Source organism: Schistocerca piceifrons, chromosome X, assembly GCF_021461385.2.
Source record: "Schistocerca piceifrons isolate TAMUIC-IGC-003096 chromosome X, iqSchPice1.1, whole genome shotgun sequence".
In the NCBI taxonomy this organism is placed as follows: Eukaryota; Metazoa; Arthropoda; class Insecta; order Orthoptera; family Acrididae; genus Schistocerca; species Schistocerca piceifrons.
Window position 1 is genome coordinate 250,462,135 of NC_060149.1, and position 27,233 is coordinate 250,489,367.

Genomic DNA, 27,233 nt, shown 5'->3' on the forward strand with positions numbered 1-27,233 from the left:
CGAGGAGAACTCATCCCACAGTTGATCTAGTTCTTCATAAAAGCTGTCTTTAACAACCTCTTCAGTGTCCTCCGTTGGTGCGTGTACATTAATTACTACTAGTCTATTCCACCTGCCAGACAACACTATAACTGATAGTTGGTCACTAATGAACCTTACATCTCTGATTGCGTGAAGCACTTTTCCCTGTATTGCGAAACCTGTTGCAAAACTGTGAGCTTCCGCACCTCTATAGAAAAATGTATAGTTACCCCTCTTTATGCTACCCTCTCCCTGCCACCGAGTTTCTTGAATAGCTGTAATGTCTACATCATATCTATCTAATTCGTCTAATAATGTCTGGAATCTTCCTGGCCTATTCAAACTTTTAACGTTCCATGTTCCCAACCTGAAAGTTCCTTTCGGCCTGAATCTCTTCGAAGTAGGTTCTGCCCGGAGATCCGAATGGGAACCTAGTTTACCTCCGGAATATTTTACTTCAAAGGGACCCATGGCCATTAATGTTGCTGATTCTTGATGAATAGATTTGCTAGGAAGAGAAGAAGAAACAGGGATGGTTCATCACGCCATCGCCTGCATGAACACAAGAACTAAACACAAAAAAACAAATAGCAGTGGAAAATGATTACACTACCCATATGGTAGGCAAGTTAAACCAAAAACATGCAAACAGTACAAAAATGAACCCACCACACACACACACACACAAATCCTTACCCAGCACAGAACAACACAAAACACAAACAATGACCACACACAAGCCACAAAAGAGCAACAACACACACACAAAACAAAATGGCACATACTCACCCACAATAACAAGATTGTTCACAGAATAGGCAACATATTAAAGAAACAGGGACTCCAAATAGGATACAGGATGGAGAACACAAGACAGAAAAAGACCAGAACACAAGAAACACCCCTGGATAAATTTAACAGGTCAGGAATATATGAACTCACATGCAACACTTGCCAGTCAGTATACATAGGACAAACATGCAGAAACTTCAAAACAAGATATTCAGAACATCTCAGAGCTTTAAAAAGCAACAGCTCCCATAGCACATTTGCTGACCACCTTATAGCCAACAACCACCACCCAACCACAATAGAAGCAGACTTAGAATACTAAAACCCAGCCACAGCCTATACAGCAAACTGACCATTGAGGAAAATTTCCATATAAAGAAGGCAATAGTGGAAGGAAAACAGGTCTTAAACGAATACACTACACTCTGCAAGGGCACACTATTTAACACATTAAAAGGAACTTTACAATAAAGCCTACACACACACACACACACACACACACACACACACACACACACGAAAAATAAATATACTAAAACTATTTAACACATTAAAAGGAACTTTACAATAAAGCCTACACACACACACACACACACACACACACACACACACACACACACACACACACGAAAAATAAATATACTAAAAAGACGCACCATTTGCACACAAATAGGAATACCATATAAAAGACAAGAAGCACAGCTAAGAAACACACACAAATATAAAATGCAAATAAAATTCAAATTTGGCGCCAAACTCTCTGGTAAACAAATGAACACTGACTGGGCTGGGACACACAACAAATCACGATCACACTGTGTTCTGGTGTAGTGAAAAGCGTTTTACTACGTAATTTGTGGGAAATACTTGCTATAGTTACGTATGCATCACAACATCTCAGCATGATGCGGAGATTGGAAGTGCTTGTCACACGAAAACGTAAGTAAATACGAAAATAGGCGCGAAAAACTAAATTACACTCTAGAATATAGGTTAACTCTCAGCAAAAAACTTTCTCATCAACATCGTTTGGTTGCAGATGACAAGCTACCTGTAATAATTAACACAAGAGTGGTCCAGTAAATTCATGCTCACCAAATGTAAAGGTATTTACAAAAAGAAACGATCTGTTGTTTGAACTAAAAATGCACTTAATTTTATAATCATGTAACAAAAATGTTCACATTGCAGAATAAATAAAAACGAAAACCCACAGATGATGGCACAGTGGTGCCGAAACATGTTTGGGTACTGAGAAAAACGGTGCTTTGCGTATCAGGCGGACCTCAAATCCCAAAAATGTTAACTGCAAACACGGCCAATACAAGGAGCTGCAAACCAAACATGGATATGACTTTTTCATTCTACTTTCAATCAATTGGGACTTTTTAAAAGAGCTTAGTAATTGGTACTACATTATAAATCTATGTTTAAATAATTTAACAATTACTTTTCTGTTTAAATTTATTGAAGCTCTTCTCCTTTTCCTGTTGGTTTACACCCACCACCGATAATTCTATTTTGGTAATGCTGAGGTGACATGAGGACAAAGCATATAAGATACATTTTTTTAATTGTTTAGTGATTTACTCACTTGCTTTTAAACCATATACTGTAGCTTATTGGAAGTATTTTCTTAGCAAGAAAAATGTGTCATCATTAATTAATTTTCTTTGAATTTTTTTAGTTAATATAGTTTCATAATATGAATCATCCTTGCAAATACTGTATGTCACACTTTGGAACACTCCACTTGTCACCCAGTATTATCCTGGTCTTGAATGTATCAATCAGCTTCTTCGCCAAGGCCATGACTTCCTAAAATCATGGACTGAAGTGTGATCCATTCTGTGTGAGGTTTTGGCAGCCACACCTAGAATAGCTTTTCGTCACCTGGTCTCCGCAATATCCTTGTCAGACCCTATGCTCCTTCTGCACCCATCTCCCTACCCTGGGGCTCCTACTCCTGTGACTGTCCCCGCTGCAGGATTTTCCCTATGCACCCTCCTACCACCACCTATTCCCACCATGTAACTGGCAAAAATATACTATCACAGGGCGAGCCACCTGTGAAACAACACATGTCATATACCAGATGTTGTTTAAACACTCTTCAGCCTTATACAGTGGCATGACTACTACCCAGTTATCAGTCAGGATGAATAGACACAGGCAGAGGGTGTATACAGGCAACAAACAATATCCTGTTGCAGAGTGTGCTGTACATCATGACAGTCGTGATCTCTGCGCCTGTTGCACCACACAGGTACCAGTTTCTCAGAACTCCACAGGTGGGAACTAGCAGTACATGTCCTTGGTTCTCGCAATCCACCTGGCCTTAATTTACATTAATTCCTTCCATCTCAGCATTTCTTTCCTGTAACTTGTCCTTTCTTCACTCCATTTTAGTTTTCTACATGTTCCGTTTTCTGGCTTGTTTATTATTTGCTGTCCTGCCTGCCACCCCTGTTACATACAATGCACTTAGCTTTTCACTTTTGTTAAGGCATGCATGATGTTTTAGTAGTAACCTCTGTCTTGTGTATTACCCTGTCTTCCATCTTTAAGCTCCCAGATTTTCAAATCTTGCCCGTTACAGTCCCCAACAATCAGTCTTTCTTTCTCATCACGTCCTGTAAGTCTACCCTGACCCGAGGTTCTGGGTGACTTTTCTGAACTATACCCGTTTCCCTAAATCTCTGCAGTCCTTTTCCTTCACCTCTCTTCCTTCCTCTTCAACTCTTCTGCCAGAAAATGGAGCCACTGGCCCCGAAAGCTTGTAAAAGTTAAATCCTGTGTGTGTGTGTGTGTGTGTGTGTGTGTGTGTGTGTGTGTGTGTGTGTGTGTGAGGCAATAACAGAGTTCAGTCAACTGTAATAACCGACTCATAGAGGGATGATCAACAAAAATATAATAAGTCGTCTGGGTAAGAATTTTAACAAGGAAAGCCTGGAAACCTAGATGGAGATGTATCGGGCTTAATGCTTTCACCAGACAAATATGAGGTCACAAGCATTAAGAAATGAGTAATGACTAAATCATGAAAGGATTGCCAGCAAAAAAGTCATCTTGGTAACAATTTTAACAATTACAGTCTGGAAACCTAGGCAGAGATGTACAGTGTTTGAAACTTTAGCGATATCAGTATGAGGTGACGAGCATTAAGAAACCAATAATTTCAAGCTGGCTGGTTGCAAATTGTGGGTAAAAATGTGACATGATCACGTACCATCTATAAGCAAACAACCACAACACAGTATAAAGATGCCACCAGTTGATGAGCAGGACGGAGTTGATTCAAGAGTTCCTGACAGCAGATGAGTCTTGGGTGACCATCAACTGGCAGCAGAGAATTATGCAAGGGAAATATGCGTATTCAATTAAGCTTGTCCCCTAAGAAAGACTTGCATTCTTGCCTGTACATACCTGTGGGTAGTTCGTCTATCATGGCTTACTTGTAGCTATGACTATTGTCATTTAAAGTGTGATGTATACAGGACCTGAGGGTTCAATTTGAGCAATAAGAAACTGGCTCCCTTTCATGATTCTAGTCTAAGTGATAGGGCAGGCAGGCTATTTATTCTAGTAATTTGAGTGTCTAGAAGCCTCATCTCTGTTCTCCACTCATTAAAATTGTGACCCAGTGACTGTGCTCTTCAGCATGTTCACGTAAGCTCAGGAAGAAGCAATAAAATCAGACCAAGGTACCAAACCAGAACCTCATTTCTTCATTTGTACCTCCCTAGCCTTATACCCGAGTTTGTATGCTGTCTCCAACCATAGAGACCTGATAAACCTCAGCTAAACCCTGAACCCTGTTGTCAACTTATTCCTTTGCATGAAGCCTCTAGTGTGCCAAAGCATTGGTGGATCTGAAAAATCCCACACCACTTGCTATCTAACTGAGGGATTCATGTATGTATGTTGCAACCTCCATCAGGGTACAACACAACAATAATGCTTTAACAATGGCAAATTGATTGAATGTGTCTGCTCAGAACTGAATATGCTGGTCTGCATTGACGGTTTTCATTTGGTTGCTCCCACATACTGGTTTCACTCAAAAGACTGAATGTTTAGTCCAATCAGTTCGTATAGCTACAACCGACTGATTAAATTGTTTTCATTTGTTTGCTCACATAGAGTAGTTTTGCTCAAAATAATGAATGAATAATTCTGCTGACACGTGAAACTACAACCAAATTAGATGACTGTTTTCCAGTAACCAACTGAATCAATTGTTTTTTCATTTGGTTGTTCCTGTCACTAGGTCTTCCAATGCTGCAGTAGTCCAATGTGGTCTGACTACACAAATAAATAAACTTTATAAAATTTCACTTTTGTTTGTAAACTACTCTTTATAGCACAGTCACACCAGTATGTAGTCACACATACTACAAGCATTACTCTGAGACAGCAAGAGTCTCAATTAGTTTTTTGACATTTAGCTGTATGGAATGGTTTGTCCTCTTCTATCTTGTCAGCAAGTGATGCATTCTTACTAATGTGCCATGCTGTCTCATACAATCGGTGCTTTAATTACTATCAAGAAATTTGTAACTCCATGAATCATGATTTACCAGTCTGCGCGAGTCGACCGAAGCGTCCGATCCCACCCATCGGCTTTGACCTGTGACGTAAGGCTGTTGTTGTGTATGACGTCATGATGGCACGGAATTTAGTTAGTGAGAGTGGCGTGTTTGTAGGTGTCGTTTTGATGCGATCGGTGGTCTCTCTGGTGGTGTGTTAGGTGATGTTTTTGGTTTAGTTTGGGAGTGTGGCGTCGTGTGAATTTTGGTAAATTGCTTTTTTATGTCTTTGGTAGGTATGGATATGACTGACAGGGTCAACAGTTTTTGGTTGTCAGCTATGATGGGGGACAGTGCGTTGTCTCTAATAAAATTTCTTCAACTATTCGGATTTTTGGATGAAGTCGTGAAGTGTTCGGTATGCTGTGAAGAAATGAGGCTTACTTAAAGTTCCGGCGTCTCGGACTAGGGACGGCTGTATGTGGAGGTGATGTAAGGATAACAGGCCAAGGGAAGTGTTCGATCCCAATGTGTGGCTGGGAATGTTGGTTTTGGTATCGGGAGATGTTTTTGAGCTAGATAGGTCAAGGGAAGTGTTAGGTCCTAATTTATGAGATCGGGAGCTGCTGTTGAGCTATATAGGTCAAGGGAAATGTCCAATTCCAGATAATATTGTGTTTAGTGGTATTTGGGGAGTTTTGTGATGTTGGTTTTTTTCCTCATTTTGCGTGGTTTTGTATGGGGGTGGGTGTCTAAATTTGTTTATATTTAGTTTGTCCCCACCCAAAAACCCCCTATTTCCCGCGCCTGTCCCGTTAGTGTCAGACTTTTTGTGGAACGTGTGTATGTTTGCTTTTTGATGTATTTTCGTCCACATAATGTGTATGTAACTACTTTATATGCGCCATATTGGAATCATGGTTTATGGTCGTTTCCGCCATATTTGTGACGTCATGGGTCAAAGCAGACGGGCGGGATCGGATGCTTCCATATTTCCATCTGCGCTTCTTCCTTCAGACCTCCTCTCATGTCTACTGAATTGCTTACTTTCTGTTGAACATCCCAGCTGCGTACTTGAGGTTTCCTATATTTTTAAAATGTTTTGCAGATGCATAATGTGTTTTAGACTCTTTGTTGATGTGATTACTGCCATCTGAATTTTTACAGAATTCTTTCTTATAATTTCGTCTTCATACTTTCTGTTTCTTCCCAGACATTATCCTTCTTTATGGTCATCAATGGGATGTTAAAACCTAATCTTCATTTCTTTTTTCTTATTTATATCATCTCCTTGTTTTGCATTAGCCTTCCTTCTCCTTGAGTGACAGGGAACAATTACTTCTATTTCGATCTCCCATTCATTCTTTTGCATTTTATTCTATTCTGCCTGTAAGCAACCAGTCTTAGTACTTGCACTTTTTCCCTTCATATTAATTTTGTGTGTCATCTGTTTGTGCCTGTTTCTTCTGTGCTTGTATTACGACAAACTGTTCTAGCTCAATGACCATATTGTCTTGACATGCAGCGTCAAGTAAATATAGTATATTCCTACATAAATATAGAAGAGAACGTAGCTTACTTGTTTTAACTGTCCAAGTAATTAACAGTGTAAAGTAGAGATAGTGGTTTTAATTGGATAGTTGTTTTATATTGTAAGGCAGAAGATAAAAGAGGTAAAACTTACCCATCAAATATAAAGTGCACATGAAAAGGAATTATAAGGTACAGTCTTCCACATTGAATTCAGCAATACAGAGTATTCTGGATTGAGTAGTAAAATATGTACATGTACTAACAAAAAATGTATCCATTGAAAGAACTGTATCTTCTCCAATAAAATGTTGAGCAAAGTAAAACTGTGCAAATTCCTCCACTATCACATGAATGATATAAAACAGTGTGTTCCCATCTAGAAATAAACAGTCAACTATGAAAGAGCTTAAAATTGTAGAAAGGTACTTCAAAGAGACCAGGGCATAAATTGTCCAATTGCAGAATTGAGGTTTTACCATATGCTGAACACAGTTCAATAAATACAAGTTGAATGGCTTTAGAGGTTTCCCAGAAATCTCTTAAGAGTTCTGCAAATTCCTCCCCCAACTGCAACAGGTTCCTAAGCACAAAGTAAAGGGGAGAGTGATACCTAGACTACATTAATAAGATTGTTCCAGTGTTACCGTTGAACACGAACAGGATCGAGATCCATATGGAAGGAGCGAGGATACAAATGCAGGTAAAATCTCCTTGCATTTGTCTCAAAGAGATGTATTGCAACACTCCTGTGGAGAGTGTTTACACCATCCACAAAAAAGGATTAACTTACTTACAAGAGAGCTGTTAAAGGGTTAATAGCTTTACTTTTCTTGTTCTTCTTCTTTTCCCTTTTCCCATTTCTTCTACAGGGTCAGTATTTATAAGTGTTTGAGCAATGTTAGTGGTAAGTGTTGGCCAGATGCCCTTCCAAATGCCCCCCCCCCCCCCCCCCCCCCCAAGATAGAATTGGTGTACCCCACCTACCACCTGCATCTAGATTTATGTTCAAGTGTAAGAATGTTTGCTAAAAGTTTGCATAGCATGTAGCTGAGGCAGAATGTGCATACCAGACCAGCATTTACCTCGTTGGATGTGGGAAACAGTCTAAAAACCACATCCTGTCTGGCCAACTCAGCAGCCCTCATCATTAATCCACAAGTCAGATTAAATCTGGATCAAGCTCACCACCTCACATCTCAGAAGGGCTGCTTTAATATGCTCAGCTACCTGGTTAGGTAATACCTTTATTAATAAAGTGATGAACATCATGTCTTACTTGTTCTCCTCATCACAGATTTGCAAACAATTTCACTCATTATATATGTTTATGAGAAGGTAACAGTATGCTCACTGCAGCTTCCTGTAAGTTGTTCTGTGGATTGGCCCTATGAAAGTATATGTCCTCTTCCCTTTTTGTCATCAGCAGGTCATATCAGACTTATGTTTATTTTCATACGACAGGGTGATTATAATTAAAGTTCCAGGTTCAAAATGCCATAAAAAAAGAATAGCTACTCAGACCGATGTCAAATTTGAATGGAATATTATCAAAGAAATGGGAAATTGTTGTGACTCACTGATCTTTCAAAGTGCCACCACGCAGTTACGCGCGTCCTTTACATGCGGTGCTGTCTGCCAGCCATGCAGCAGCAGCGCCACCTAAGCGGCCAACCAGCCAGCGACCGCTAGATTTGGACTCAGTTATGATTTGACTGTTAAAGTTTACACACGTCTTACTCTGTTTACTTGATCTGTGACTTTCATGTAATGCGTCTTCCTTGAAATATATTTGTTCAACTTGAAGTTATTACAATTGGTGATGAGGTAGTGATTTTTCTTTTCCATCGTTGATCCACATGTTTCCTTGGCTACTTTAGAGCAACTATTGCAAGGTCTTATAGAACAGCAAACGCTTCTCACAAATGCGATTCGTGATTTCGTCGCGGCATCAAATGCGGGGCGTCTCTCGCCGTTGTCTCTACCTACTTTTCCTCCTTATGACGAGACGGCGGCAGACTGGTCTGATTACGAAAAACGTCTTTGACAGCACTTCTTGGCATTTCATGTCGTGGACGAACAAACTTGTAAGTCTCTGTTCCTTTAATGGATTTCACCTCAAACGTATCGGTTGTTGTCGCAATCGGCTCCTTGGAAAGATCCTGCGTCTTTGTCCTTTGCTGAAATGTGCTCACTTCTGTCCGCCTATTTTCAAAAGCATACGCATGTGGTAGCCTCTCGTGTTGCCTTTTATCGTTGTCAAAAACAACCAAATCAATCCTATCGCGCTTGGGTTGCTGAACTTCACGGCCTCAGTAGAAAGTGTCAATTTGTTACTGAAGTTCACAAAGAGTCCTACGCCGATTCCATGGTACGGGATGCTATTATCCGATCGGCGCCCGACATAGAAGTTTGGCAACGTGCCTTCAGTTGGCAAATCCAACTCTAGATGAAGTCCTATCCATCGCTCAGTCTTTTGAAATTCCTCGCATTGCTGGAGCGCAAATAGAGGCCTGGGGTGACGTCGGGGGAATACAACCTCTGTGCACTGTTGACGAAGCGTGTGGCGTGTCCCCGCCGGCCGACGTGGCCGCAGTACACTCCCAAGCGCAGCCTCGGCCTAACCGTAAACAAACCTCTAAGAAACTACAGCAAAACCCACGGCAACTTCCTTCATGTTCGTGGTGTTTTACAAAACATTCACGAGAAGATTGTCCACAACGTTGGGCCGTGTGTCACAAATGCAAAAAAAACGGTCATGTGTCATCCGTTTGCAAATCCGACCGCATATATGATGTTCATGAACATGACACTGATTCTGATTCTGTGTTGTCTGTCAATTGTACTTCTTCCCTTTCAGGGAAGTTATTCCTCACTGTCCAAATACTTGGTCAAGATGTTCGCATGCAGGTGGATACTGGTTCTGCTGCCACTATCATCAATTCTCAGACGTATCTTCTGTTGGGTTCTCCAATCCTGTCACCTGTCACTAGGCAATTACGGACTTACAATAAACAGAAGATTTCTCTCTTGAGACAATTTGATGCTGAGGTATCTTACAAATCTGTCGTTCACACTGTTCCCATATTTGTGGTCGACCATAGTAACGCAGAGAATCTTTTTGGTTTCGATGCCTTTCGTGTTTTTGGGTTCACCATAGATGACTCTGTCAATATCGTCTCTGATGCTATTCCTTATTCTCAACTGGATACCTTGTTGACGACATTGTCGTCCCTTTTTTGTCCTGGGTTAGGCCATGCAAACGACTTTGAAGCTCATATCACGCTCAAACCCACTGCTCGGCCTAAGTTTTTTCGGGCTTGACCCATTCCTGTGGCCCTTTGTGATCAGGTCAAACGGGAGCTGGATTGTCTCACTGCTTCAGGGGTCTTGCTTCCTGTCACTTCCAGTGAGTGGTCCTCTCCTGTCATTTTCGTTGCTAAGCCAAATGGTGATATTCGTCTCTGTGGCGATTTCAAAGCCACTGTAAATGCTCAATGCCTTATCGACACTTACCCTATGCCTCGACCTGAAGAATTGTTCACTAAACTTGCTGGAGGCCAGTATTTTTCTAAACTTGACCTGTCAGAAGCTTATCATCAACTTCCTCTCGACGCTGCTTCCCGGCAGTTTCTGGTCCTTAACACGCCTTTCGGCCTCTATCAATACCAATGATTGCCATTCGGGGTTGCCAGCGCCCCTGCTTTCTTTCAGCTATTCTTGGAACAATTATTGCTCACTGTCCTTGGGTGTATAAATTACCAGGACGACATTGTTGTCACTGGCTCCACCACTGACGAACATCTTCAAAATCTCCGCACACTTTTTCATGTCTTACAGACAGCCGGTCTTAAGTGTAATCTTCAGAAATCTAAATTTTTTCGGGCATCTATCACGTACTTGGGGTTTCAACTCTCTCGGGATGGTATTCATCCGCTTCAGCAAACTGTCAATGCGATCGATGCTCTTCCTTGCCCTACACCTGTTAAGGAACTGCAGGCCTTCTTGGGGAAAATAGCATACTATCACAGGTTTTCACCATCTGCTGCTTCGGTGGCTCAGCCGTTGCATCACCTGTTGCATCTTTCAAAGTGCGGCCGTGCAGTTACGCACATCCTCTACATGCGGCGCTGTCTGCCAGCCATGCAGCAGCAGCACCACCTAAGCGGCCAACCAGCCAGCGACCGCTAGATTTGGACTCAGTTATGATTTGACTGTTAAAGTGTACGCACGTCTTACTCTGTTTACTTGATCTGTGACTTTCATGTATTGCGTCTTCCTTGAAATATATTTGTTCAACTTGAAGTTATTACAGAAATGTGATGGAAACAATAAAAATTTATGAAAATTTTCCCACTATATGGTGCTGAAAATGTCATAACATAAATGGATTCAGCTACAAATTACAGAAGAATTGCAATATGAAAGCTATGGTGTGATTCCACATTAAACGAACTGTACTGTGCAATGTGTATCACTGCTCAAGTGTGACATTTGACAGTAAAACAGTGGAAGTGGTCAAAAGACATCTGTCATATTTTTTCCTTCATTGTCGTATCTGATTTATTTACTTCATTAACAAAATCAAATGAATTTTCCTAATTTTTTTCTCCTCTTTGCAGTCATGTATTAGGATTTGCAGAATACTTATATTTTTTCAACATTTCATTCAATATACCTAGAATGGCGGAAGGGGTCAATTCGAACCCACTGTAATTTCCTTTTTTAATGTATGTAGATCATCCAACAATGGAGTGGCAACAGTCAGCAGTCATGCAGCGCATTTGCTTCTCAGTGTTGCAATTTGGCACATGGAAATTCCAGTCAACCATAGTTTATATCTTTTTTGTCCACAAAGCACGTTTTCGAACATGTGTCATCAGCGTAGACTTTCTGATGAAAAAGTGTTACATCTCTTATTTATTTATTTCTTACTTCATTGATCCAACTGTGACAAACTCATGAGGGTATAGAGTGTGTCAGTAAACAATATGTACATAGGTAGTATTAAAGCAGTCAATCATACTAAAGTAATATTCCATGTTTGCATTACACATATGTGGTTAGAATGACAGATTACAGCAAACATTAGACACAGTAAGTGGAAAACAAAGAAAATTATGAAGTTGAATTGGAAATTGACTTCACTGACGAAGATGATGATTATGTACATGACACAAGTTTAGATGAAGACACTGTGAATAAGGAGTGATTAGCAGAAGAGGATTCATATGCTGATCTATGTCAATCATCACTTCTTTCATTACAGCAGGCACAGCTGTACATGTCTGCAAAGATAACTGCTAGCAATGGAACCATGTGAGGGGTCGTGTTATAACTTCAAGTTGAACAAATATATTTCAAGGACGACACAATACATGAAAGTCACAGATCAAGTAAACAGAGTAAGACGTGTGTCACTTTAACAGTCAAATCATTAACTGAGTCCGAGGTGGCCGCTGGCTGGCTGGCCGCTTAGGTGGCACTGCTGCTGCATGGCTGGCAGACAGCACCGTGTGTAGAGGAGGCGCGTAACTGCACGGTGGCACTTTGAAAGATCGGCGAGTCACAACACTTTCCCCCCCTTTGAAGTTTTTGCACAGGTCTTGATGGAGGTGGCCTGTAGATTGCTAACATACATAGGTGTTGTTTGACCGGCCGTAAATTCTTGAGGAGGAGGCTTCCCGTACGGACGGAAGTGTCCCCGATGATAACGGGTCGAGATGACAGGAGACGTGGGGGTCGAATCTGCTGGGGCGCTGTGTACCAATCTGCCCATTGCGGCAAGTTCGGTTGTTATAACAGGAGACATGGGTGATGTGTCCGCGTCTGTGGAAGGAGGAGGTGAGTAGCGTTGCTCCGACAGATGATGGTCATCTGGTTCCTGCATGGGCATGTCTCCTGTTGGCGTCAGTTCTTGTGCTGGCACCGATATGATGGTGAGAGGACTGCGTTGTGAGCAATGAGAGATTCCAGGATCCCGAGCGTCAGGTAGAGCCGAAGGTGGTGTAGTGGCATCCGGAACAGGTGTCGTCGGCACACGAGGCTGAAGCTGGTCCGAATGACGCACTGCAACACCCGTGTCTGTCTGGATTTCATACAGGCGTCGGCCACGGTGTCGTAAGATGCGGCCAGGACACCATTTTGGCCGCCTGCCATATCCTCGTACCCATACAAGGTAGCTGGCGGTGAACCGGTCAAGCAAAGGCACCTGCGGACGTGAAGTGGAAGACTGCAGAAGATGAAGTAGCGTGCAGGGCTGTCAGCCGTGTAAGAGCTCAGCCAGGCTGTGGTCGCCCATGGGGGTGAAACGGTAAGAAGCCAGAAATTGGAGAAGGGCATCGTCAGCAGCAGAAGAAGTCAGGAGTTTCCTCATCTGAGCTTTAAATATGCGAACAGTCGTTCAGCCTCACTGTTTGACTGTGGATGGAACGGAGGGGCCGTGACATGCATGACGCCATGACGGGCACAAAAATCCGAAAAATCGGAAGAGGCAAATTGTGGACCATTATCAGTGACAAGAGTAGAGGGAAGGCCTTCCAAAGAGAAAATGCGAGCTAGGGCATTGGCGGTTGCTGCGGTGGTAGGCGACGTGCAACGGACAATGAAAGGAAAGTTAGAGTAGGTGTACCTAAAAAAGGTCCCGTGAAGTCAGCATGAATACGCTCCCAGGGCTTCTCAGGCGAAGGCCACAGTGACAAAGATGACTTCAGGGTGGCGGCGTGTGACTCACAAGGGCCACAGGCAGCGACGATGTGTGCAATTTCAGAGTCGATGCTGGGCCAGTACACATGACGGCACGCCAGAAATTTTCTGTGAGAGACACCCCAGTGCCCTTGGTGAAGGAGGCGCAAGACCGAAGCATGCAAAGACGCAGGTACCACAACACACGGAGAAGCATTTTCGGTGGAAAAGAGGATAACACCATCCCTAGCCGTGAGGCGGTAACGCAAAGTGTAGTAGTTCCGCAAGATCAGAAGTCTTAGCGGATGGACGATCTGGCCAACCCTTCTGAATACAGCGTAAAACCCGGGAGAGGGTAAGGTCAGAACCCGTAGCAGCCGCCAGCCGGTCCCCAGTGATGGGGAATCCGTCCACAACCCGCTGCTTGGCAACATCCAGGTGGAAACACAAAAGTTCGTCCCTATCAAATGCCAGATCAGGACCCATGGGAAGGCGAGACAGTGCATCAGCATTCGCATGTTGAGCCGTCGACCGGAAATGAATCTCATAATTACAACGAGACAAGTAAAGAGCCTAACGCTGGAGGCGGTGTGCAGCCTTGTCGGGAAGTGATGTTGATGGATGAAACAAGGAAACAAGTGGTTTGTGATCCGTAACAAGATGAAATTTGGATCCATAGAGAAAAACACCAAACTTATGAAGAACATAAATAATGGCCAAAGCTTCTTTTTCAATTTGAGAATACTTTTGTTGGGCATCCGTGAGCATTTTGGAGGCATAAGCCATGGGTTGTTCAGAACCGTCAGAAAAACAGTGCGCAAGGACTGCACCAACCCTGTATTGAGAGGCGTCCGTGGCAAGAACAAGACATTGGCCAGGTCGATAAGTAGCCAGGCACGAGGCCTGTTTCAGCATAGTCTTCAATTTCTGGAAAGCCGCATCGCATGACGAGGACCAGTGAAAAGGCATGTTTTTATGCAACAGGCAATGCAACGGCTGAGCCACCGAAGCAGCAGACGGTGAAAACCTGTGATAGTATGCTATTTTCCCCAAGAAGGCCTGCAGTTCCTTAACAGATGTAGGGTGAGGAAGGGCATTGATCGCAGCGACAGTTTGCTGAAGCGGATGAATACCATCCCGAGAGAGTTGAAACCCCAAGTACGTGATAGATGCCTGAAAAAATTTAGATTTCTGAAGATTACACTTAAGACCGGCTGTCTGTAAGACATGAAAAAGTGTGCGGAGATTTTGAAGATGTTCGTCAGTGGTGGAGCCAGTGACAACAATGTCGTCCTGGTAATTTATACACCCAAGGACAGTGAGCAATAATTGTTCCAAGAATCGCTGAAAGAAAGCAGGGGCGCTGGCAACCCCGAATGGCAATCATTGGTATTGATAGAGGCCGAAAGGCGTGTTAAGGACCAGAAACTGCCGGGAAGCAGCGTCGAGAGGAAGTTGATGATAAGCTTCTGACAGGTCAAGTTTAGAAAAATACTGGCCTCCAGCAAGTTTAGTGAACAATTCTTCAGGTCGAGGCATAGGGTAAGTGTCGATAAGGCATTGAGCATTTACAGTGGCTTTGAAATTGCCACAGAGACGAAAGTACCAGTTACTGTGAAACTACAATACTTTTTACCAACAGTAGGAAGCGCAGTTTTTTGCTTCATTCAGAAATTGTTCCCTAATGCCACTCTGAGTAAACTTTCCTATGATCAGGTTGTAGATTCTCTAACTATTATGACCAACAAGTCAATGTAGTGGCAGCTAGGTACCATTCTTTCATTACAGGGAAAGGTCAGAAAAAACGTATCGTCAGTGTGTAACAGATTTGATGGGTATGACGAAGAAATGCAAATTCAAATGTGCTTGTGGTGCTTTATTTTTCTGATGTTATGTTATGTGATGCGATCGTGTACAATGTAACTGATGTCAGACTTAGAGAACAGATTTTGAAACAGTCATATCCATCCTTTCAACACATGCAAATACAAGATGAGTATGATTCAGGTACAGTGTTCGCCGATAAATTTGAGCAGCCAGGTTGAGTCGTCCCTTGCTCGTGACTGGCTCTTTAGGCAGAAACAGTTCATGTGCACCATGCCATGTAAACAGCTCTCTAAACAGGTTAATAGATCCCCTGTGGGTGTGGGGGTTAGAATAGGCCCAAGGTATTTCTACCTGTCGTAAGAAGTGACTAAAAGGAGTCTCACACTTTTCGGCCCTACGAGTTGAGGTCCCTTTCTATAGTTTGACCAGCCACTTTCAAAATTCTACAGAAGTGCAGGCCATATGGGGAATGATGCCTTATGTGGTGCATGAGTTATCCATAGTGCCCTTAGATTCGATCTCCTGAATCTCTTGTCATGGCTTTGCATCTCCACCAGCGATTCAACTATTTGGGTGTGGACACTTTCCGGAGTATGTCACCTTCTTCCATTGTCTCCTGTCCTCTTTCACCCTGTAACAATATTGGATTTCTCTGCACCCAATATCCAGCATGGTAGCCAGTCCATTGTGGTGGGGCTGTCATTTACCCATTTGGTGGTAGCCTTCTGACAACAGAGGGATCACACTGCTGATGCCTGAGCTGTAAACTCCCTATGTATGCTGAGGAGTAGATGCCTGCCTTCCTGGGGCATCAGGACTCCCGGCAATGGCCATCATGCCAGTTGGCCTTTGCTGTGGCTGGGTGGTGCCTGTGTGGAGAGCCCCTGATCAGAGTGGGTGGCATCAGGGTGGATGACCCCCAGTGAAGTGGACTAAGTCATTTCTTGCTGGTGACCTTATGGCCCTAGCAGTCTCTGAGAAGGGCAGGATCAAGTACAATGCCAACAGGTCTCACCCTAAACCGTTTCCCTCCCTCACTATATCATGGGAAGAACGTAGGGCTACAGAACGGACAGAGCCATATTCGCCTCAGTTTTTAGTCTGGAGCAGAACTGATGGGGACTTCTTTCTACCTATGAAGCCTCAATTTTTCATTGAACACCTTGAGGATAAGTTTTGAGAAGTGATAGCACTGTCCAAGGTTCAAAATAGTGCAGTTGTGAATCAGACAGCATCCCCACCCCAATCCCGAGTATTACTCGCCTGTGACATGCTGGGTGATATTCCTGTTTCCATCACTTCCCATAAAAGCCTCAACATGGTCCACGGGATCATTTTCCATTGCGATCTCCTCTTGCAGTCTGACAATGAGTCCACATCAATTTAGAGTGGTGGGGTGTTCATTTCACCTGGCGCATTTACAGGGGACCCAAAGACAACAGGGTTGCTACCGGTGCCTTCATCTTGGCCTTTGAGGGTGATTCATTGCCTGAAAAGGTCAAGTTGATGGTTTACTGCTGTGATGTTAAGCCATATGCCCCTCCCCCTGTGCAGTGCTTTAAGTGCTGGAAGTTCAGGCACATGTCTTCCCGCTGCACTTCCAGTGCCACATGTCGAGACTGCGGATGTCCACTGCACCCACGTACTCCATGTGCGCCTCCTCCCACTTTCATCAACTGTGGAGAGCACCACTCTCCCTGCTCGCCAGACTGATCAGTACTGCAAGAGGGCTGGAAAATTATGGAGTACAAGACCCTGGACCGGTTGACTTACACAGAGGCTTAACGTAAATTTGAAAGATTACACCCCATTCAGCTGATGTCAACATATGCTGCAGCTGCATCACCATTGCTATCCAAAGTGCCAGTGGTTCCTCACTCTGTGCCACGAACAGTGGGCCCGCTAAGCCACCAGAATACATCTGCCCCCTTTGTGGTAGGAGGCAAATCTTCCTCCATTGCTCCCAAAGCACCTACTTTGGGATCAAGACCCCCCTGAATGCAGGGGATATCGGTCTCTTCCCCCCTGCCAGAGAAGCGACAGCCTCCTTCGGCTCCTGTTGTGTTGTGCAGAACGGGTCCCTTGGGGCCCTCTCTCCCAAGGTCTCCAATAGTGCCATGACGGACACTCGCCAGTGGCTCAAGGAGCCAAAAGCTGCTGAATGAAGAGCTTCATGGTCTTCCTCCGTGCCTAAAGCTGCTTTGGAGACAGCTTTCCAGCAAACTCTTAAAGGGAAGCGAGACAGCAAGCAAACTAAGAAGAAGTTTGCTAAGAAACAGGACTCACTGGTGGCCGCAGCACCACCACTCCCTACCAATTCTGCATCTGAGGATGCAGTGGAGATCTTACCATCCCCTGTGGACCTGGATCTCACTGGCGCCTCATCCACCATCACAATGGCTACAAATACACAATTGGTGGCAGTAGGTGACCCTGAGACATAACCTGCCTCCTTGCGCTCTTCATGCCTTCCCAGCCTGACTATAAAATCATCTTTCATTGGAATTGCAGCGGTTTCTTCCACCACCTGGCTGAGCTACAGCAACTCTTAAGCTTTACATCTGCTTTCTGCAATGCCCCCCAGGAAATCTGGTCCCCAGCATTACAAGAACCATAGCGACTATAACAGAGTGTCAGGTGGAGTTTGTGTCTATGTCCTGAACTCAGTATGCAGTGAACCTGTGCCACTTCAAATCCCTCCTGAAGCTGTGGCTGTCAGGATAAGGATGACGCAGGAAATGACTGTCTGAGACGTATATCTTCCTCCACATGGTGCAGTACCCCTGAATGCATTGGCTGCACTGATTCATCAAGTCCCTAAGCCTTTCCTACTTTTGGGAGATTTTAACACTCATAACCCCTTGTGTGGTGGCACCGTGCTTGCTGGTCAAGGCAGAGATGTCGAAAATTTACTGTCACAACTCGACCTCTGCCTTTTAAATACAGGTGCCCCCACACATTTCAGTGTGGCACATGGCACATATTCGGCCATTGATCTCTCAGTTTGCAGTCCTGGCCTTCTCCCATCTATCCACTGGAGAGCACATGACGAGCTGTGTTGTAGTGACCACTTCCCCATCTTCCTGTCACTGCTCCAACGTCAGGCCCACAGATGCCTGCACAGCTGACCTTTAAGCAAGGCAGACTGGGATGCTTTCACCTGTGCTGTCACCGCTGAATCTCCCCCACATGGTAACATCAATGTGGTGGTTGAGCAGGTAACTACAATGATCATTTCTGCGGCGGAAAACGTGATCCCTCGTTCTTCAGGGTGCCCCCCGGCGAAAGACAGTCCATTGGTGGTCACCGGAAGTCGCGGAGGCAATTAAGGAGCATCAGAGAGCTCTACAGAGGCATAAGCGACACCATTCCCTGGAGCACATCATAGACTTTAAACGGCTTCGTTCCCACATTTGCCAGCTTATCAAAAGACGGAAACAGGAGTGTCACCTTCCCAAGTCTGGGAAAAGATCAAACGAGTTTTTGGGTACCAGACCCAAACAGGTGTTCCCGGTGTCAACATAAATGGCGTGTTATCTACCAACATAAACGCGATTGCTGAGCACTTTGCTGAGCGCTGTGCTCGTGCCTCTGTGTTGGAGAATGACACCCTCCCCCCTCCCCAGCCTTTTGCACTCTCAAACTATGGATGGAAGGGAAAGTCCTCTTGTTCACTACACGCCACAGTGAACCCAATAATGCCCCATTTACAGAGTGGGAGCTCCTCAGTGCCCTTGCACATTCCCCCGACACAGTTCCTGGGCCAGATCAGATCCACAGTCAGATGATTAAACATCTCTCATCTGACTACAAGCGACATCTTGTGATCTTCAACTGGATCTGGTGCGATGGCATCTTTCCCTTGCACTGACGGGAGAGCACCATAATACCAGTCCCCGAACCCGGCCAAAACCTGCTTGATTTGGACTGCTATCAGCCCATCAGCCTCACCAATGTTCTTTGTAAGCTGTTGGAATGTATGGTGTGTCGATGTTTGGTTTGGATCCTGGAGTCACGTGGCCTACTGGCTTCGTGCCAGGGCTGTTTCCGCCTGGGTCGCTGTACCACTGATAATCTTGTGTCTCTCAAGTCCGCCATCCGAACAGCCTTCCCCAGACGCCAGTACCTTGTTACCGTCTTTTTTGATTTACGAAAAGCATATGACACCACCTGGCAACATCATATCCTTGCCACATTATGCGAGTGGTGTCTCCGGTGCCTGCTTCCGTTTTTTATCCAGAATTTCCTGTCGCTTCGTACTTCCCGTGTCCAAGTTGGCGCCTCCCATAGTTACCCCCATATCCTGGAGAATGGTGTCCTGCAGGTCTCTATATTGAGTATATCTCTATTTTTAGTGGCCATTAACAGTCTAGCAGCAGCTGTAGGGCTGTCCGTCTCACCCTCTCTGTATGCAGACGACTTCTGCATTTCGTACTGCTCCATCCGGTACTGGTGTTGCTGAGAGGCGCCTACAGGGACCCATCTACAAGGCACAGTCATGGACTCTAGCCCATGGCTTCCAGTTTTCAGCCACAAAGTCATGTTTTATGCACTTCTGTCGGCGTTGTACCTTTCATCCGGAACCAGAACTCTACCTTACTGATGATTCCCTCACTGTAGTGGAGACATATCAATTTTTAGGACTGGTTTTCGACGCCTAATTAACTTGGATTCCTCTCCTTCGCCAGCTTAAGCGGAAGTGCTGGCAGCACCTCCGCTGCCTGAGGAACACCAACTGGGGTGCAGATCACTGTATGCTGCTGCAGCTCTGAGAGCCCTTGTTCAATTCTGCCTTGACTATGGGAGTCTGGTTTATGGTTTGGCGGCACCCTCAGCATTGTGTATACTCGAGCCAGTGCACCACTGTGGCGTTCGACTAGTGGTGGGAGCTTTTAGGACGAGTCTGGTGACCAGCGTCCTGGCAGAGGCTGGTGTCCCTCTATTGCAGGTCAGGCATGCGCAACTGCTCGCCAGTTACGTTGCACACGTTTGTAGTTCTCCTGCTCAACCAAATTACCATCTCCTTTTCCCACAAATGGTGGTTCATCTCCCACATCGGCAGCCCAGGTTAGGGCTTACAATTGCAGTTGGCGTCCAATCCCTTCTGTCTGAACTGGAGTCCTTGCCTTTACCACCTATACCCAAGGTCCATTCACATACATCTCCATGGTTTACACCCAGGCCGCAGCTTTGCCTGGACCTATCGCATGGCCCATAGGACTCAGTTCACCCCGCATATCTCCGCTGTCACTTCCTCTCGATTCTTGACATGTACCGAGGCCATGAAGGGGTTTACACCGATGGCTTGATGGCTGATGGTCACGTCGGCTTTGCATATGTCCATGGAGGACATATTCAACAGCATTCCTTGCCCAATGGCTACAGTGTTTTCACTACAGAGCTGATGGCTATATCTCGTGTTCCTGAGCACATCTGTTCAGGCCCTGGGGAGTCATTTCTTCTGTGTACTGACCCCTTGAGCAGCCTACAAGCTATCGACCAGTGCTAACCTCATCATCCTCTGGCAGCAACCATGCAGGAGTCCATCTATGCCCTGGAACAGTCCGGTCATTCAGTGGTGTTTGTGTGGACCCCAGGACATGTCGGAATCGCAGGCAATGAACTTGCTAACAGGCTGGCCAAACAGGCTACACGGAAACCATTTATGGAGATTGGCATTCCAATTACTGACCTGCGTTTGTTTTTGTGCCACCAGGTTTTCCGGCTTTGGGAGACGGAATGGCATAGTCTTAGTAACCACATCAAACTGTGTGTCATTAAGGAGACTACGAATGTGTGGCAGTCCTCCATGCGGGCCTCTCACAGGAACTCTGTGGTTCTATGCTGGCTCCACATGGGCCATGCTTGGGCACAACTACCTCCTGCACCGTGAAGATCTGCCTCAGTGTCAGTGCGGCACCCGGTTGACAGTGGCCCATATTCTGGTGCACTGTTCCACTTTGACTGCCCTGTGACGAAATCTTCGGTTACTGGACTCGTTGCCACTTATTTTATCTGACAGTGCCTTATCGGGTGATTTAATTATACTTTTTATACCTGGGCGTGGGTTTTATCATTTGATCTAAGTTTTAGCGCATGTCCTTTGTCCCTCCGTGTCCTCCACCCTAGTGCTCTTAGGGTGGAGGTTTTAATGTGCTGCAGAGTGGCTGGCATCTCATAATCTGCTTTGTCGTTTTAATATCTTCTACCTATTTATTGTGTTTCTGTGGTTTTCTTGTCCCCTTTTGTCCATTTAAGTGTTTGTCGCCCTTTGTTCATCCTTGTGGTTTTTCCTTTCTCTTCGTTTTGTGTTGTCAGTCTCGCTTGTTTTATTCTCATTCCTGTGGCATTGTTTTATTTGGAACAAGGGATCAATGACCTAGCAGTTTCGTCCTTCCCCTCTCTTTTAAACTAACCAATCAACCTGGCAAATAGAATTAAGTCATACCTTCGGTGCTATTCGTGGCACAAATGCCAAGACTGCCCACCCAGACAAGCACAGTGTTGCACTTGGAGCGAGAAAGGTCACGTACAATCCGTATGTTTGCAATGGAACAAACAAAAGAATTCTGCCCACTCACGTAATCAATGCAGTGTATTCAAAGCCTGCTGCAGTCATTAGCAAAACTAGCAAGCAAACACTTTCTTCAGTGCTGTGCCAGTCCAACAAACTTTTTGTTCAATTGCATATAAGTGGGAAGCACGTGAAATTTCAGTTGGACATGAGTGCCTCTGTTACATTGCTGAATCGTGACACATATGAACTGTTAGGCTCCCCACACCTTTCTAAAAGTAGCACACACCTCACAGCTTATAATAGACAAGACATCCCTGTTCTCAGAAAATGTACTTTGCCCGCCATGTATCACTTGTGTACGCGAACTATGACTTTCATGTGCTACAATCATGTGATTGTGAGAACATATTTGGCCTTGATTTATTTTATTTTTTTGGTGTTAACATTCAGGAAACACTGTTGTCAATGACTGCATTCAGTGCCAAAGACAGTGTAGGTAGCTTGCTGAAAAAATTCCCTGAACTTTTTCTGAAGCTTTATTCAAGGCTAACAATTTTGTTATTTTATTGCACATATTACTATGAAAGACAATGCTCAGCCGAAATTTTGCTGGGCAGAACTGTTCCCATTGCATTATGGGACAAAGTGTCCACTGAACTTAAAGAATTGCAAGATAGTGGAGCTATTGCGTCCGTACGAGCTAGTCAATGGGCAAGTCCACTGGTTTTGCTCCCCAAACCTTCAGCTCACATTCGCCTCTGTGTTGACTTTAAATCTACAGTCATCCTACAAACTGTGATTGATAATTATCCATTGCCACCCCAGAGGATCTCACGAATGGATTAGGCACTGGTCATTACTTTTCAAAAATTGATTTGCGCGATGCCTATCTTCAAATACTAGTAGACGAAGCATCTCAAAACATGTGTCGTGAACATTCATTTGGGCTTGTTTAAATATTTGCATTTGCCTTTTGGCAGTGCTTCTGCACCCACCATTTTCCAACAGTATTTGGAACAGCCGACTGCTCAAGTACCAAACTGTTCAAACTATTTGGATGATACTGTTGTAGCAGGTCATACACCTGAAGAACACACTGAAAATTTGTGTAGTTTGTTTCGTGTGTTATCTGATGCAGGACTAGAGTGTACACTGGACAAGTGTGACAGTTTTAAACCTGAGTTGCAGTATCTTGGTCATGTCATAAACAGTCAAGGTGTACATCCTCTTTAGTCACATTTGTTAGCCATACAGGACCTGCCAGTTCCTCACAATGTCACAGAATTGCAGTCAGTCTTAGGGAAAATGAACTATTATGTTCAGTCCATATCAAATGCTACGCAAATCGCAGCTCCATTGCATCAATTTCATCGTAAGAACATCCCCTTTGTTTGGATAGATGAGCGCCAAGAAACTTTAAAAAAATATAAAGATGTATTTCTCAGTGATCACTGCTTGGTACACTTTTATCTTGACCTACCTGTTGTGTTGCAAGTTGACACTTCCGCTTATGGAAATGGTGCAGTGCTATGGAAACGGTGCAGTGCTTTTGCACAGATTTGGTGATAAAGACAGGCATATTGCTTTTGCATCAAAAGTGCTGTCCAGATCTCAGTGTAACTATTCACAAATAGAGAAAGATTGGCTATTGTGTATGGTGTCACCAAATTCCACCACTATTTGTATGGCAGAAAATTCTACTTAGTAAATGGATCACAAGCCACTGCAGTCCTCGTTTTATTCTATGAAGCTGGTTCCTGTACAAACTGTCCAAAAATTGTAAAGATGGCCTTTGTTGTTGTCTCAATAACAATATGAGAGAGTGTATCGTCCAACAGCTCGACATGGTAATGCAAATGCAATTTCACGTCTTCCGATTGACGCTGATACAGACTTTGATGCTTCTGCTGCATCTTGTTGTCACATCAATGCTCACAATTCTGAATTGCTTCAGTCCTTTCCTCTGAATTATAGGAAAATTCCTCAGGCCATGGAAGCTCATTCAAATTTGAACATTTTGCTAAAATATATTTGCACATCTTTGCCTGACTCATTGCAGTAGCGCGCTGATACTTTGCATGTCAGCATAGCCTCGCTATACAGAAAGGAGTGATTCTTGTTCAAAATGACAGTGGATAGTCACATGTGCTGATCCCCAAAGCTTTGCAAAAAGAAGTATTGCAATTACTTCACCAAGGACACTGGGGGATTGTTTGTATGAAACAGTTAGTATGTCAACACTGCACTTGGCTGGGTATGGACACCCAAATAGAACAGATTATGTCACAGTGCCATGCATGTCTGGAAAATCAGTTTGCTCAGCCACAAATGTTTTCTGCTTGGCCTAAGTCACAATCATCATGGCAATGTGTGCACATAGACTTTGCGGGATCTTTTTCGAACACTCGTTGGTTGATTGGGTAGACTTTTATAGCAAGTTTCCTTTTGCTGTGCCAGTGAACTCAACAACGTCACATAGCACTTTTTAGGTGTTGTCCTCAATTGTTTCCTTTGAAGATTTGCCTAAACTCATAGTGTTGGACAATGGTTCTCAGTTCACATCAAATGAATTTGAATCATTCTGTGAACACAATGGCATACAGCACCTAACTAGTGCACCATTCCATCCACAGTCGAACTGTTAAGTGGAACATTTTATCAGAATCAAAAGAAGGCTGGAAGTATCGCTTCGAACTGCATGATTTTGTGTTTTATGGGGTTTTTAGCAGCAGCAGATGGTGGGTGCAAGGCAAGATCCTTTGTCGAATTGGCCTATGCATGTATCTCATTTCAGGCCCAGACGGATTGCAGCACCGACATTACAATAAAATTCACCACTGCCATGTGCATGGTTATCCTTCTGTATCTCTTCCCCCAGATTCACAGATCCCGAGGACAGTGTGGCCACAGCAGCTGCCAGAGGGTGTCATCACAACACCACAGGAAAACCCCATCCAGATGGAGCCTTTGCCTCCTCTGCCTGCTCTCGTCCTACCAATGGAGCTGGACCCACAAATGTTGGTTGATTGGGTAGACTTTTATAGCAAGTTTCCTTTTGCTGTGCCAGTGAACTCAACAACGTCACATAGCACTTTTTAGGTGTTGTCCTCAATTGTTTCCTTTGAAGATTTGCCTAAACTCATAGTGTTGGACAATGGTTCTCAGTTCACATCAAATGAATTTGAATCATTCTGTGAACACAATGGCATACAGCACCTAACTAGTGCACCATTCCATCCACAGTCGAACTGTTAAGTGGAACATTTTATCAGAATCAAAAGAAGGCTGGAAGTATCGCTTCGAACTGCATGATTTTGTGTTTTATGGGGTTTTTAGCAGCAGCAGATGGTGGGTGCAAGGCAAGATCCTTTGTCGAATTGGCCTATGCATGTATCTCATTTCAGGCCCAGACGGATTGCAGCACCGACATTACAATAAAATTCACCACTGCCATGTGCATGGTTATCCTTCTGTATCTCTTCCCCCAGATTCACAGATCCCGAGGACAGTGTGGCGACAGCAGCTGCCAGAGGGTGTCATCACAACACCACAGGAAAACCCCATCCAGATGGAGCCTTTGCCTCCTCTGCCTGCTCTCGTCCTACCAATGGAGCTGGACCCACAAATGCCGCAGTAACCAACGCCTTCTACATTGTGGTATGGGCCTCAGGAGGTGGACACGTACCCTTCTGGATGTCTTCCGGGGGACATTTCCACCAGTGCACAGGCCAGATAGTGGGGTATGACTGGAAGTCTCACGTCCCCTGCAGCCACAGCTTCCAGTCCATTAGTGTGTCCACCCTGCTGCCTCCCCCACTGTTTTCGTGCTCCATATACAATGACAGTCCATCACCTTGGTGGGGAGCAATGTAACGGCATAAAGTCAAGCATCAGCATGCTATTTGGGAATGACAGAAAAGAGGTGGCTGTGAGAAGATGTCAGCCAGTCGCACGCTGACTGACCCCTCTCCAGGATGACTACACGACAACAGCAGCCCCTATGTCAAGAGGACATAAGTGCCATGACTGACTGGTGATGCTCCAGTTGGATAGCCACTTCACGACCAGCGGCTGGATAAAAGCGTCAGTGCTCATTACTTTGCTTGTACACTCTATGTAACACAGACATGGGAACTGTTATACTGAAGAAATTGCTTATTTTGTAAGTCACTCTTTGCTTGTGACACATCTGTGTAATTGTCAGATTTAAGTATTGTCTTTTAATTTTTTGTAATAAAACTCATTAATATGATTTGTTTGAATTGTTTTTCTAGTGAACTGAGTAGGATTCCTGGACTTCACATATTTGATGACAAACTTAGAGACATAATGAAATTTGCCAGTGATGGTAGAGGTAACAGGACCTCCACAACCCATCTCCTCAGAAAAATACAGTCCTATGTAAACAATGCTGTCAACCTGCACCATACTGTTCACTTTGCAGAATAAAGAGATGACAGCTGATGTGGGAGCAGATTTTCCACTGACCATATTCTGCAGTTCTGTGTACTGACACGTCCTTAGAAGCGGAAATGGGCTTCATCTGTCCACAGAATGTTCCATAGTCATTCATTGTCCACTTCCATGCAAGTAAGAAATTCTAGAACAAACATTTGTCTTACTGCCAGGTCAGTATGAAACAACTCCTGAACATGAGTAATTTTGTATAGCAATGCAGGAAGTATCGAAGAATTTCATGCACCATGCTCAAAGGCATGTCCAGAGTTTGGGCAATTCCCTGTGCACTGCATATTTTCACACCACTTCTCGACCCCTCCTGCAATGTTGTGGCCACACCTTCTACTGATGTTGGATCAATTGTTTTCCTCCCTGTTACAAACTGCAGTTCAAGCAAACCTATCTTTATGAATCTGGCAATCATATTCTCCACATCCTTGGCAGACATTGGACCTGCACCTTTTTTTCATACCCTTGAGTGCCTGAAGGTTCTGCAGAACTACTGGTGTATGGTCAGTCACAAAAGAGCTTTACCAGCAGCAAACGATCCTGCATTGAGAGTCATGCAGAGCATCTCAGATACGAACTGGGGAACAGCTGTATACCTCCCATCTTTTATTTTGCATATTCTGCTGTTTACTGTGACACATAGTGGTAAAATTTTCGTTGAGATTTTTTTTCCGTAACATTTCATCCTCCTTTAATAATATTCTGTTCAAATTTGACATCTTTCCAAGCACTGGTCCTTTTTTTCTACAACTTTTTGTACTTGGAAGTTTAATTATAATCACTCTGTATAACAGTCGCCATATTACATTGACAATTTTTCTAATTTTTTCAGCATAATATAAAAGTATAAAAATGTAAATACATTT

General features: G+C 44.1%; 1 long non-coding RNA gene across 2 annotated transcripts; it reads left to right on the top strand.

The window, feature by feature from the left end:
• Positions 1 to 1,606: 1,606 nt before the first annotated feature.
• Positions 1,607 to 26,152, top strand: LOC124722075. 2 transcript variants are annotated; one of them, XR_007006436.1, is made up of 3 exons: positions 1,607 to 1,752; positions 1,853 to 1,919; positions 24,779 to 26,152. It is a non-coding gene; the product is annotated as an uncharacterized LOC124722075 (long non-coding RNA). The 2 variants fall into 2 exon arrangements; XR_007006437.1 differs by lacking the exon at positions 1,853 to 1,919.
• The last annotated feature ends 1,081 nt before the right edge of the window (positions 26,153 to 27,233 follow it).